Source organism: Nicotiana tabacum, chromosome 13 (genome assembly GCF_000715075.1).
Source record: "Nicotiana tabacum cultivar K326 chromosome 13, ASM71507v2, whole genome shotgun sequence".
NCBI classification, from domain to species: domain Eukaryota; kingdom Viridiplantae; phylum Streptophyta; class Magnoliopsida; order Solanales; family Solanaceae; genus Nicotiana; species Nicotiana tabacum.
In genome coordinates, this window is record NC_134092.1 from 67,692,914 (window position 1) to 67,707,158 (window position 14,245).

Consider the following 14,245-nt stretch of genomic DNA (forward strand, 5'->3'; position numbering starts at 1 on the left):
ATTCTTGGCACAATGGCCACATTTTATATCTCATACTCACTTCTATCACTTTCAAGCATCATCATAGGTTATCAAAAATAAGAGCATTTGGAATCAAGACTTTAAATATGTATATTAGCAATAGGAGTCTTAAGCACATCGAGCTTTCTTTCCAAAATTAAGCATCATAAACTCGCATTTGAAAATGAATTGAAGTCATAACATTTTGATACATAAACCATACTTGAATACATTCCCGGAGGAGAGTATAATGTGACAGGAGCAATCAAAACACATTTTGAGCATATAATTTCCGACACAATGCTTATTTGGAATAACTGAATATATTAGGAATGGCCCGGATCTTGAGAAAGTAAGAACTTGGGCCAACAACGCTTGAAACATACGAGGACATCATGAAATTCGATTCTATGAGAGAAGTTTAGCCAACATACCTCAAATTCGCCCGTTAATGATACTACAATGATCCATTACACTAAGAAACTTCAATCTACAATAACAACATCCAATGGGACCAATATTAGTAACAAATTCCATAATTTAGGCCATTTAGGCATTTTATCAAACACCTAGTAGGCATAAATCTCTACATTTCTTACCCATGGAACTAGTTCATCCATCTACCCTCATTTACCAATAATTTATCCCACCATAATTCTTAAACAATTTATAACTTCCAACATCACATGCGTGACCAACCATCCACACCCAACCAACAAAATTCCATCAAATAATCATCCTTCAATCTCTACAATGCCTGAGTATTTATATTGGGAACTTATGGCTTTCAATCACCATTCCATAAGTTTCAATACTTAATTCTTTCTCATATTCCCATAATAAATCCATGCATGTAAGTCTAAGAGTGTAGGATTACCTTTTGGAAGAAATCTTGCAAAACCCTCCCTTGAGTTCTTGAAGAAATTCCTTGAAAATCTAAGGATTTCATGGTGGATTGAGTTATTTCTAGTGTGGAAATGATAGGATTCACACCAAGACAATGGGAATTTCTTACCTTGAAGATGGGAGTAGTCGGGGGACTTGAGAGAATGGAGGAAAGCTCCAAAATTTGTCCAAGTGAAATGGGAAAAATGAGCCCCCGAAATGACTTAAAAGAACCTTAAGCTGGGGCGCGCCCGGTGTGGCGAAGTGAGCTTCACTTTGCTGTCTACTGCATGCAAGGGAATACATGATCCGTGCCCGGTCTAGTGAAGCGAGCCTTGCTTCGTTGTCCGCCAAAATAATTGGGTGGTCAGACTTTAGTAATTTGTTCATAACTTTTAGTAGGAATGTCCAAATGTCATACGACTTGATGCTTTTGAAACTAGACTCAAAGGACTACGCTTTAAGGAAAATATTCATTGAAATTATCTTTATATTATAAGAGTTATACCCGTTCAAAGTCAAGTGTTGTGCAAATTACGTCATTTTTTCCACTTAATATTTCCAACTCATTCCAAACAACTTCTCCCCACTCATAAACCTCCTTAAGGTGTTCCAAAACACTCTCCATATGTATTTTCGTGTCAAAATAATGTTGTTCCACCCCATAGGTCTCCTTTATTAGTCAAAAAAATATTATTCTCAGCCAACGTTGGTGCACTATAAGGTCTTAAATCATTAGAAAATTCTATGGGGCCTTACATCCTCCCCTGCTTAGGATCATTCATCCTCAAGTGAGGGTTAAAGTCTGATATAGACACCCAACGTGACTCAACTCTTTATTCACACACCAGAAGTTCCAAATTTGGCTAACTCCCTAAATTTTGAAATTTTTTGGAAGAGCCTCCTTTGTATATAGGTGTATCCGCCTATCAAAGACCACATAAACCAACCAAAGAAACATATCCACATGCCATAGAAGGAACCGTGAGTATACATATCACTAAACACACCACTTCTTACCATTTCATTGTTTTTAACTTACATAACTGTCCTAAGCCATCGAGGCACACATACATGAGCATAAAACATAATACCCACACGAAGAGGGCTTCCAATAGTCTTTATATACTATTACTTTGTCCTACAAATAAGCGAGGTTATCTCCTCTTCATAACTTCTTCTGCCTCCTAAGTCACTTCTTCCACATGTTTTTCCCACCATAACGCCTTGACGGATGAAACTTCCTTAGTTCTCAGCTTTCGAACTTGTCTACAAAAGATGGCAATGGGAATATCTTTATAGATCAAACCTTAATTAATTCCAACATTCTCCACATGGACAATGAGTGACGGATCCCCAATACTTGCTTCAACAGGGACACATGAAATACAGGATGCATGGAGGATAACTCTTGAGGTAATTCAAGCTCATAGGCTACTTGGCCAATTTCCTTCAAGATCTTATATGGTCCAATGTATCTTAAACTCAATTTTCCTTTCTTAACAAATCACATAATGTTTTCATGGGGAATATTTTTAGACACACCCATTCATTTTCCTCAAACTCTATAATGATCTGGCCTATCGTTTCGAGAGTTATAGCTCCGTTTCCCCCAATTCTGCTTCTTTTTATGTTCTTCAGCTATATTATGATATGTCAGGTTAGGTGGTTCGGGTTTGGAGTGGTTTCGGAGTGAATTGAGATATTTAGTCTCTTTATTAGAAGCTTAAGTTGGAAAAGTCAACCGGATGTTGACTTATGTGTAAGTGATCTCGGATTTGAATTTTGATGGTTCCGTTAGCTCTGTTAGGTGATTTTGGACTTAGGAGCGCATTCGGAATGTGATTTGGAGGTTCGTAGTGGAATTAGGCTTGAATTGGCAAAATTAAAAATTTGGCGATTTTGGTCGGCAGTGAAAAATTTGATACCGGGGTCGGAATATGCAGGTCCGTGGTGTCATTTTTGACGTGTGTGTAAAATATGAGGTCATTCGGATGTGGTTTGATAGGTTTCAACGTCATTTGCGGAATTTGAAAGTTTGAAAGTTCTTAGGCTTGAATCCGAGGGTAATTTGGTGTTTTGATGTTGTTTTGAGTGATTCGAAGGTTCGAATAAGTTCGCATGGGGTTATATGATTTGTTGGCATAGTTGGTTGAGGTCTCGGGGGTCTCGGGTGTGTTTCGAATGCTTAACGGATTGAGTTTTTGGACTTATGAGATTGCTGAAGACTTCTGATATCTGGTAGTTTCGCACTTGCTGTGGGGAGGCCGCAGGTGCGTACTCGCACGTGTGGAGGAAGGAGAGCAGAAGCGGGAGTTGAGGAGATGGTTGGGGGTCGCAGGTGCGAGGGTGTTTCCGCATCTGCGAGCCCGCAGATGCACCTGAAGCTTCGCAGATGCGGGAAATGATTTGTAGGGGAGGATCACAGAAGAGGACTTTTGTCCGTAGGTGCGGGCACGCAGGCGCGACCACTTGCACGCAGATGCGGACCCATCCATTTTAGTCATTCCCGCACCTACGATGGAATTTTTGCAGGTGCGGCGTCGCAGATGCGACTAAAGGTCCGTAGGTGCGGAAGAACTGGACAGAAAAGTGGGATTTCGAGGGTTTGATTCCCATTTCGATTTTGGGACTTTGAGAGCTCGGTATGAGGCGATCTTTCGAGGTTTCTTCAAGAGGATTATTGGGGTAAGTGATTCTAACTCGAATTGAACTATATTCCATGAATCTATTGCTATTTTCATCATCTAATTAGAGATTTGAGTTGTAAGTTTGGGGAAAAATGGTAGAAACTTCATAGGCTTAAATTTTGAGTTTTGGAAGGTGATTTAAGGTTGGATTCGAGTAATTCTTGTATGGTTGGTCTTGTGAGTGGATGAGTGTTCAATTTTGTGACTTTTGTCGAATTTTGAGACGTGGGCCCGGGGGCCGGTTTGAGTCGATTTCGGATTTTGGGCTATATTTTAGTAGCTTTCTTGTGGGGTTCATCCTTTTAGCCTATATTGACTATCGCGTACTGTTTGTGGCTAGATTTAGGGGCGTTTGGAGATTGATTCGAGGGGCAAAGGCATTGCGGAGTAGGAGTTTTGCACGTTTGAGGTAAGTAACAGTCTTAAATATAGTTTTGAGAGTATGAAATCCCGAGAATTTGTATGATGTGAATATTTGGAGGTGACACACATGCTAGGTGATGGGCGTGTGAGCGTGCACCGTGAGGGATTGTGACTTGGTCCGTCCCGTGAGACTGTAAAGTCGAATAGCCATTGTTATTACTTGTTTTTTTCCTTGTCTTGAGCAATTGACTATGTCACGCCCCAAAACCGTGAAGCGCGACCAGCGCTCAACCGAGTGAACCCGACCGAGCAAGCCTGTTAGATTTCTTCTACCCAAACTCATTCATAAATAAAGAGAATATATGTTTTCCTTAATTAAACAATAAAGTGGTCGTGTATACAATTACTAATTTCTTACCATAAGTTTCACCATTTTTAAAGTCTCAAATGGACAAGTAATACAACTATAACATAGCATAGTTTGTCTTTCCCAGTACCCACACTATGTCTACGGAGCCTCTATAGATAAAGAAGAGTACAATGATAATGCCGGCAAAAAGGCTCAGGCTATACCTCAACCATAATACATAAAGAACAAAAGATACATGACCCTGGGATGAAGTGGGGCTCACTAAGTAAGCCGGGAAGAAGGTGTACTGCTATCACTACTTAATGTCTTCTGCCGTGGAACCACCTGCATCCATTTAAAGATACAGCGCCCCCGGCAAAAGGGACATTAGTACCGTCGAATAGTACTAGTATGAAAACTAAACACCAATTTAAGAATTTAGAAATACAAGATAATTATGATGAACAAGTGCGGCAATAGAATAATATAGATAACCGTTTCAACCATAGCAAGCTTATTAAAAGCTATCAACAACATTTTTAGGATTTCAGATGAGATCCTCTATAACCGTCTTCACACAAAGCGGCCCCGCCGCCTCACCCGATGTATGCAGGTGGAGGTGTACGTATAATACCACAACTCTAATCAAGCGGCCCTGTCGCCTCACCTCAATATATGCGGGTGGATGTATAACCACAGTACCAAGAACCTACACAAAGCGGCTATGCTGCCTCACCCCAATGTATACGGGTGGAAATGCATCAACGATACCAATACCAACACAAAGCGGCTATGCCACCTCGCCCCAATGTATTCAGGTGGTGGTGCCCCAACAATACCAAAACCATACACAAAGTGGTCGTACCGCCTCACCCCAATGTAAGCGGGTGGAGGTGCAGTCCCATAATATCATAATCCCCACCCAAAGCGGTCATGCCGCCTCACCCCAATGTATGCGGGTGGAGGTGTATCACAATCGCAATCTCTACTCAACTTGGCATAATAACTTTCACATAAATCACGACTAGAAATTATAACAGGTGGATACGTAATCCATAGTTTGGGACACATCCTCAATTTATAATGCAATATGATAAGAGCATTTGAAATACGAATTGAACATATATCTTCATCACAAAACTTATCAGAATACTCTATTTATAATCAACATCTCGGAACTTACAAGGATAATGAGAATTCCAATTCTTAAAGAAGAGTTTAGCCAACATACCTCAATTGAGCTTCCTTAAACTCTAAAACGTTCCAGAATTCTTAGCAACTTCAATCTATTTTAGAAATATAACAAATTGAACCACAATTAGGAAGATGATTATGGTTCTAGCTCATTTGAGCATTTTATCAAACACTAGGTGTGCATTAAGGTTTCAAGTCCCTTTTTATGGAGGATTCCATCATCCCACAACCCAATCTTTACCATTTTTAGCTCAACAATCTTTCTACATCCTTTGATAACACATGCATGTAAAATAACCAATCCTATTGCCCAGAAATTATCTTACTTATTATCTATTTCTACACAATATTCGAAATTGAGGGTTAGGATGTAGAACCTTACCTCTAGGATGAAGACCTAGTGAGTTTCCCTTCTTAATCTTCCAAAACTTGGGCAAGAATTGAAGGACAAATATTGGAGAATACCTTCTCACTCTAGGGCACCCTCTCTCACTCTAAAATGTCAGATAATAGCTCAAAAATGACCCAAAGAGTGTATTTAATGAAATAGGGTCGGGTTTTAAAAATCCAAAAATGGAGCTTCGGAACAAGGTATGTGATCGCATAACCGATATGTGGACCGCATATCGGTCGCATAGTTGGTTATAAAATAGCCAAAAGAACTGTCTGTGTATGCGATCACTATGCGGTCCGCATTACTGTTATGCGATCGCATAATACACCGTATAACAGTTATGCGATCGCATAGTCGACCGCATAGTTGCTTCCAACTGACCCAATTAACTGCCTCACTCTGCGGCCATTATGCGGTCCGCAGAGTGGTTCTGCGGTCACATAATGGACCGTAGAAATGCACTTTTCCGCCAAAAAGTTTCCTTTACTTTCCGGTGCATTGTTCAACTCAAAAAGTCCGAGCCTTCCTCAAACACGTAAGCCTAGTCCGGCACCATAAAATATTATTTTCTTTGTAAAATTTACCGGGCTTACCACTTAAGTACTTCGATTTTTTTTTCCGGGGTGTTACATTCTCCCCCGCTTAGGATCATTCGTTCTCAAATGAGGGTAAAAATCCGTCATTAGCATCTTATGCAACTTAGTTTGTTTTATACCACAAACTAGCAGCCCCAAATTTGACTAACTCCCTAAATTTCCAAAACTTTCGCCAGAGTTTCCCTTGTAATTAGGCCTATCCACCTGTCAGAGAGCCCCAGAAATACATCCTAACAACATATACATAATCCAAAAACGTAACATAATACAAAATAACACCAACTGTGGCCTCACAAGCAATTATATTACCAGAATGGAACACCCTTAACACCAAATGTACAAGTCATACATATTTCATAGGAATATCCCTTAGCATTTTCATAAGGCACAACTCATAATTACATAATTATTCAAATAAATAAGGATACTTTTTCTTCATTTCTTCTTCTGCCTCCCAAGTAGCCTCTTCAACCTGTTGGTTTCGCCATAACACTTTCACGAATGCAATTTCTTTGTTTCTCAACTTTCGGACTTGCCGATCAATAATAGAAACTGGAATCTCTTCATAAGTCAATTCTTCATTTACCTCAATAGTCTCAACCGGAACAATGACTGTCGGGTCTCCAACTACTTTCTTTAACATAGACATATGAAACACCGGGTGTACTAATGACATCTCAGGTGGTCGCTCAAGCTTGTATGCTACCTCACCGATCCTCTGAATGATTTTGTACGGTCCGACATACCTCGGACTCAATTTCCCTTTCTTACCAAATCGTATTACACCCTTCATGGGGGAAACTTTCAAAAATACCCAATCATCTTCTTTGAATTCCAAATCTCTACGACGAACATCCGAATAGGATTTCTGATGACTCTGAGCAGTTTTCAACTGCTCCTTAATGATTTTAACTTTTTCCATAGCCTGATGCATGAGGTCTGGCCCTATCAACTCTGCTTCCCCAATTTCGAACCACCCAATAGGAGATCTACATCTCCTACCATATAAAGCCTCGAAGGGTGCCATCTGAATGCTAGCATGATAGCTATTGTTGTATGCAAATTCTATAAGTGGTAAATGATCATCCATCTACCTTTGAAGTCTAGGACACAAGCACGCAACATATCTTCAAGCGTATGTATAGTCCGCTCTGCTTGCCCATCAGTCTGCGGGTTAAAGGCTATACTAAGATTCACCTGAGTACCCAAACCTTGCTGAAATTTCTTCCAAAAATTAGCAGTGAATTGTGCCCCCCGATAAGAAATGATGGAAACTGGGGTGCCATGCAGCCTGACTATTTCTTTGATATACAACTGAGCATACTGCTCCACTGTGTCGGTAGAATTAATCGGCAAAAAGTGTGCTGATTTCGTGAGTCGATCCACAATCACCCAAATTGAGTCAAACTTGTGCGGAGTGCGCGGTAATCCTACCACAAAGTCCATATTAATTATTTCCCATTTCCATATTAGAATTGCTATGTTCTGTGCCAACCCACCGGGCCTTTGGTGTTCGGCCTTCACTTGCTGACAGTTCAGACTTCTTGCTACAAAGTCTGCTACATTCCTCTTCATATCATTCCACCAATAGACTTTCTTAAGATCATGATACATTTTTGTAGAACCTGGGTGCACAAAATACCTAGAAGTGTGAGTTTCAGTCAAAATTCTTTCACGGAGACCATCCACATTTGGAACACATAGTTGCCCTTGGTACCTTAGTGTACCATCATCCATGCCATGAGAAAAGGCCATGGTCTTATGTTTATGAATCCCCTCTTTCAATTGCACCAACAATGGATCGTTGTATTGCTTCACTTTAACTTCCACAACAAGCGATGATTCTGCCCTATTTTGCACAATTACCCCTCCTTCACTAGAGTCGGTAAGATGAACTCCCAAACTAGCCAATCGGCGAACTTCCTTGGCTAATGGCCTCTGATATGCCTCCAAGTGAGCCAAACTACCCATAGATTTTCGGCTAAGAGCATCAGCCACATTGGCCTTTCCCGAATGATATAGAATATTGATATCGTAGTCCTTGAGTAACTCAAGCCATCTTCTCTGCCTTAGATTCAATTTCTTCTGCTTGAAAATATATTGAAGGCTCTTATGGTCCGTGAATATATCAACATGGACCCCATATAAATAATGACGCCAAATGTTTAATGCAAATACCACTGCCGCAAGTTCTAAATCATGTGTTGGATAGTTCTTTTCATGATTCTTTAGTTACCTAGAAGCATAAGCTATTACCTTCCCATGTTGCATTAATACACATCCAAGACCGATTCTTGAAGCATCACAATACACCACAAATCTATCTATACCCTCTGGTAGAGTCAACACCGGTGCCATAGTCAATCTTGCTTTCAATTCCTGGAAACTCTTTTCACAAGCATCTGACCGTTGGAACTTAATTTCCTTTTGTGTCAATTTAGTCAATGGAGAGGCAAGAATAGAAAACCCCTCCACAAACTTTCTGTAATATCCAGCTAAGCCTAAGAAACTGCGAATCTCTGTTGGAGTTGTAGGCCTCGACCAATTCTTCACCGCTGAAAGTTTCTGAGGATCAACCTTAATTCCCTCACTAGAAAATACATGACCCAAGAATATGACTGATTCAAGCCAAAATTCACACTTTGAAAACTTTGCATATAACTGGTGCTGATGCAGGGTTTGCAGAACTACCTTGAGATGATCGGCATGGTCTTCTCGACTTCGTGAATATACAAGAATATCGTCAATAAACACTATCACAAAAGAGTCTAGGAATGGCTTGAAAACGCGATTCATAAGATCCATGAAGGTTCCTGGGGCATTTGTTAGCCCAAAAGACATTACTAGAAACTCAAATGTCCATACCGGGTTCTAAAAGTTGTTTTCGGAATATCCCGCTCCCTGATCTTCAATTGGTGATACCCAGATCGTAAATCAATTTTGGAGAAGTACTTGGCACCTTGCAATTGATCAAATAAGTCATCTATCCTTGGTAGTGGGTACTTATTTTTGACTGTTACCTTATTAAGTTGTCGATAGTCAATACACATTCTCAGTGACCTATCTTTCTTTCTTACAAAAAGGACCGGTGCACCACAAGGCGACACACTCGACCGGATAAAATCCTTTTCTAACAAATCTCTCAATTGTTCCTTTAGCTTCTTCAATTCTGCTGGTGCCATTATATAGGGTGGAATAGATATAGGATGTGTGTCTGGCATCACATCAATCCCAAAATCAATCTCCCTGTCTGGTGGGATCCCAGGGAGTTCATTCGGAAAGACTCCTGGAAATTCATTCACAACAGGCATAGACTCAAGTGTAGGTGCTTCAGCATCGATGTCTGTAACCCGGACCAAATGGTAAATACATCCCTTGTTGATCATTTTCGGTGCCTTAAGGTAAGTAATAAACCTACCCTTCGGCACTACATCATCACCCTTCCACTCAATAACTGGCTTATTTGGAAATTCAAACCTAATAGTTCTGGTTCGGCAATCAAGCTTGGCAAATCAAGAGTAAAGCCAATCCATCCCCATTATCAGAGAAAAATAGACCATTCTATATTCAATAAGATTGGCCACGGTGCCCCGACCACACAACGTGACAAAACAATCCCTATAAACCCGCGCGGCCAAAATAGACTCACCAACCGGAGTAGATACAGAGAACGACTCATGAAGCTGTTCTGGTTCTATCCCAAATTCCATAGAAACATAAGGAGTGACATATGGCAGAGTGGAACCGGGATCAATAAGAGCATATACATCATGAGATTGGACAGTCAATATACCTATGACAACATCTGGAGAAGCCTCTGATTCCCGACCTCTCCGCATAGCATAAAATCTGTTGGGTCCTCCCGAATTTTGTGCACCACCTCTAGCTGCACCATGCCCTACTGGTGCTGGGGTGCCTCGAGCTGGAGGAGTTGTGGATGTAGTAGCTGCAGAATTAGATGGCTATGCCGCACCTCTACCAATATTTCGGTAGGACGAGCGGCAATCTCTCTGAATGTGACCCCTCAAACCATACCCATAGCATACTGGTAGGTCCATGAAACAGGACCCAAAGTGCATTCTCCCACACTTAGGGCATGGAAACCTCCGTTGCTGAAACCTTTTGTCGGGCCGACCCTGCTGGTGGTGTCCCCTGTTGCCCTGATTGGGTCCAGATGACTGTGCACCCATCGAAGACTGAGCGAATGATTGAGATGGTCCTGATGACGCTCCCCTGAATGCCGACCTACCACCACCACCACTGGAAGAACCACCAAAGTTGCCCGCGGACCGGGCCTTGCGGTTACTCTGACGCTCCATTATGTTCTTCAATTTGTGGGTCTCTGTGGCTTGAGCAAATGCCACCATCTTACCATAGTTCATATCGGAATTTAAGGCAGCTATAGAGGCCTCATTAATAACCAAAGCTAAGGCCCTGTACAAACCGGCGCACTCTAGACTCCATAGTGGGCAACATGTGAATAGCATACTTGGACAGGCGCGCAAACTCCATATGGTACTCCCACACATTCATACTACCCTGCTTCAGGCTTTCAAACTCAGCGGCACGCGCTGCCTTAGTTTCGACAGGCAAGAAATGATCCATAAAGGCATCTGTGAACTTACCCCACCTTGCCGGAGGGCTTCCCTCCTCACGGGATTCCTCACACAACTCAAACCAAGAATAGGCCACCGCTTTCAGGCGGTAGGAGGCTAACTCTACTCCCTCCGTCTCTGTAGCATGCATAACCCGGAGAGTTTTGTGCATCTCATCAATGAAGTCCTGGGGGTCCTCCTCGGGATCAGTACCCACAAACACTGGAGGATCTAACTGAAGAAACTTGTTCACCCTGGAACTAGCAGATTCCCCTGGATGACTGGAAGAAGTTGGCCCAACACTCGATCTCTGGGCCTGAGAAGCCACTTTCTGTGTCAACATTTGTATGGCTTCCCTAATATTAATATCAGACACACCAGAATCGGAAACTGGAGCTGGAGGTGGAACTGGAATATTAGTTGGAGGAACTGTTGCACCTTTTGTAGGTGTAGGGACAGGTGCGGTCTGATCAGTTGTAGTAGATTCAGACAGTATAGTAATTGGAGGAATATTCTCACTCCTCGGTTGCTCACCCACATCATCAATTATAGGGTCAACTGTCACTCCTGGGGTGACATTAGCTTTTTGGCCAGTTCTTGCCTTCTTCTTAGGTGCCATGTACTGAATATTAGAGCAACACAGGAGTTAAAGTTAGAACAATCTTACAACCAGCTTTATCGCACGATCAAGAACATGAAAGAAGGGTATTATTCCTAAATGCCCATGTAGCATCCTAATTATAGATGTGGTCAACAATACACCGATAATAAGGACTCTATTAGACACGGCTTTGAGACATCCTAGGACACTTTAAAACCTTAGGCTTTGATACTAAGTTTGTCACGCCCCAAAATCGTGGAGCGCGACCGGCGCTCAACCGAGTGAGCCCGACCGAGCAAGCCTGTTAGATTTCTTCTACCCAAACTCATTCTTGAATAAAGAGAATATATGTTTTCCTTAATTAAACAATAAAGTGGTTGTGTCTGCAATTACCAATTTCTTACCATAAGTTTCACCATTTTTAAAGTCACAAATGGAAAAGTAATACAACCACAATATAGCATAGTTTGTCTTTTCCAGTATCAATACACAACCCACACTATGTCTATGGAGCCTCTATAGATAAAGAAGAGTACAATGATAATGCCAGCAATAAGGCCCCAGCTATACCTCAACCATAATACATAAAGAACAAAAGATACATGACCCCGGGATGAAGTGGGGCTCACCAAGTCAGCTGGGAAGAAGGTGTACTTCTATCACTGATCAATATCTCCTGATATGGAACCACCTCATCTATTTAAAGATGCAGCGCCCCCGGCAAAAGGGACGTTAGTACCGTCGAATAGTACTAGTATGAAAACTAAACACCAATTTAAGAATTTAGAAATACAAGATAATTATGATGAACCAGTGCGGCAATACAATAATATAGATAGCCGTCTCAACCATAGCAAGCTTATTAAAAGCTATCAACAACATTTATAGGATTTAAGATGAGATCCTCTATAACCGTCTTCACATAAAGCGGCCCCGCCGCCTCACCCGATGTATGTAGGTGGAGGTGTACATACAATACCACAACTCTAATCAAGCGGCCCTGCCGCCTCACCTCAATATATGTGGGTGGATGTATAACCACAGTACCAAGAACCTACACAAAGAAGCTATGCCGCCTCACCCCAATGTATGCGGGTGGAAATGCATCAACGATACCAATACCAACACAAAAAGGCTATGCCGCCTCACCCCAATGTATGCGGGTGGTGGTGCCCCAACAATATCAAAACCATACACAAAGCGGTCGTACCGCCTCACCCCAATGTAAGAGGGTGGAGGTGCAGTCCCACAATATCATAATCTCTATACAAAGCGGTTATGTCGCCTTACCCCAATATATATGCGGGTGGAGGTGTGTCACAATCACAATCTCTATACCATAATCCCCATACAAAGCGGTCATGCCGCCTCATCCCAATGTATGCGGGTGGAGGTATATCACAATCACAATCTCTACACAACTTGGCATAATAACTTTTACATAAATCACGACTAGAAATTATAACATGTGGATATGTAATCCATAGTTTGGGACACATCCTCAATTTATAATGGAATATGATAAGAGCATTTGAAATACGAATTGAACATATATCTTCATCACAAAACTTATCGGAATACTCGATTTATAATCAACATCTCGGAACTTACAAGGATAATGAGAATTCCAATTCTTAAAGAAGAGTTTAGCCAACATACCTCAATTGAGCTTCCTTAAACTCTAAAATATTCCGAAATTCTTAGCAACTTCAATCTATTTTAGAAATTTAATAAATTGAACCACAATTAGGAAGATGATTATGGTTCTAGCTCATTTGAGCATTTTATTAAACACTAGGTGTGCATTAAGGTTTCAAGTCCCTTTTTATGGAGGATTCCATCATCCCACAACCCAATCTTTACCATTTTTAGCTCAACAATCTTCCTACATCCTTTGATAACACATGCATGTAAAATAACCAATCCTCTTGCCCATAAATTATCTTGCTTATTATCCATTTCTACAATTAATTCGAAATTGATGGTTAGGGTGTAGAACCTTACCTCTAGGATGAAGACCTAGTGAGTTTCCCTTCTTAAGCTTCCAAAACTTAGGCAAGAATTGAAGGACAAATATTGGAGAACACCTTCACACTCTAGAGCACCCTCTCTCGCTCTAAAATGTCAGATAATAGCTCAAAAATGACCCAAAGAGTGTATTTAACAAAATAGGGCCGGGTTTTAAAAACCCAAAAATGGAGCTCCGGCATAAAGTATGCGATCGCATAACCGATATGCGGACCGCATATCGGTCGCATAGTTGGTTACAAAATAGCCAAAAGAACTGTTTGTGTATGCGGTCACCATGCGGTCCTCATAACTGTTATGCGGTCGCATAATGCACCACATAACAGTTATGCGGTCGCATAGTCGACCGCATAGTTGCTTCCAAATGACCCAATTAACTGCCTCACTCTGCATCCATTAGGTGGTCCACAGAGTGGTTCTGCGGTCGCATAATGGACCGCAGAAATGTACTTTTCTGCCAAAATATTTCCTTTACTTTCCGGTTCATTGTTCAACCCAAAAAGTCCGAGCCGCGTTGAGCAAGCTCGCCGCGAAGAATTTCTACAATCCT